At 35.2% G+C, this 654-nt stretch overlaps 1 protein-coding gene across 1 annotated transcript in view; it reads left to right on the top strand.

Annotated features, from left to right (window-relative positions):
• The window catches only part of TRIP12 (thyroid hormone receptor interactor 12), a 196,259-nt gene that overhangs the window by 63,933 nt on the left and 131,672 nt on the right, over window positions 1-654 (top strand). The window lies entirely within an intron of this gene.

Genomic DNA, 654 nt, shown 5'->3' with positions numbered 1-654 from the left:
AGCCCAAAATTCTGGATTTTAACCCTAGTTCTGCACAGGTGTGAGCCACCGCGCCTGGCCGATTTACAATATTTTTAAGCATTTAATTTTTATGATATTTAATCAGAAAGCTTGTTTTTGACTATTTTTTCCCCCTTTGAGTCCTCATAGAAGATTCTGATTTCAAATCTACATTTTGATAGAGTTAGAACCTTTTTCTTGGTTATTGGGGAAGATTTTATATAATGTCTACTAATATTCTTGTGAAGGTTTAGCTAATATTTAATCAGCCTAACCTAATATTGAATCAGAGCTGTTAGTTGAGTTTAACCTTACAATCTATAACTACTTTTGATTGATTCAATATTACCTAAACTTTGACAAGAATACTAGTAGGCACTATATAAAATCTTAATTCTAGCCCTGCATTGTAGGGTTATTGTGAAGGTAACATCTTTTGCTTTTAGACTGTAAAACTTTGTTCTATTAGGTATCTAAATATGCAGCACATCTGTATAAAAATCTTTTAAGTTTAAAGGCACAGATAATGGGTTAAGATTAGCTAGATTGGTATCTTGAAGTCAAAGGAAATTAAAGGCCAGGTTAAGAAAGGACAGCTGGCCGGTCTCGGTGGCTCACGCCTGTAATCCTAGCACTCTGGGAGGCCGAGGCAGG

This window comes from Propithecus coquereli, unplaced genomic scaffold (assembly GCF_000956105.1).
Source record: "Propithecus coquereli isolate 6110/MARCELLA unplaced genomic scaffold, Pcoq_1.0 Scaffold18, whole genome shotgun sequence".
NCBI lineage: Eukaryota > Metazoa > Chordata > Mammalia > Primates > Indriidae > Propithecus > Propithecus coquereli.
The sequence above is the reverse complement of the archived record's forward strand: the minus strand, read 5'-3'. Positions and strand labels throughout refer to the sequence as shown.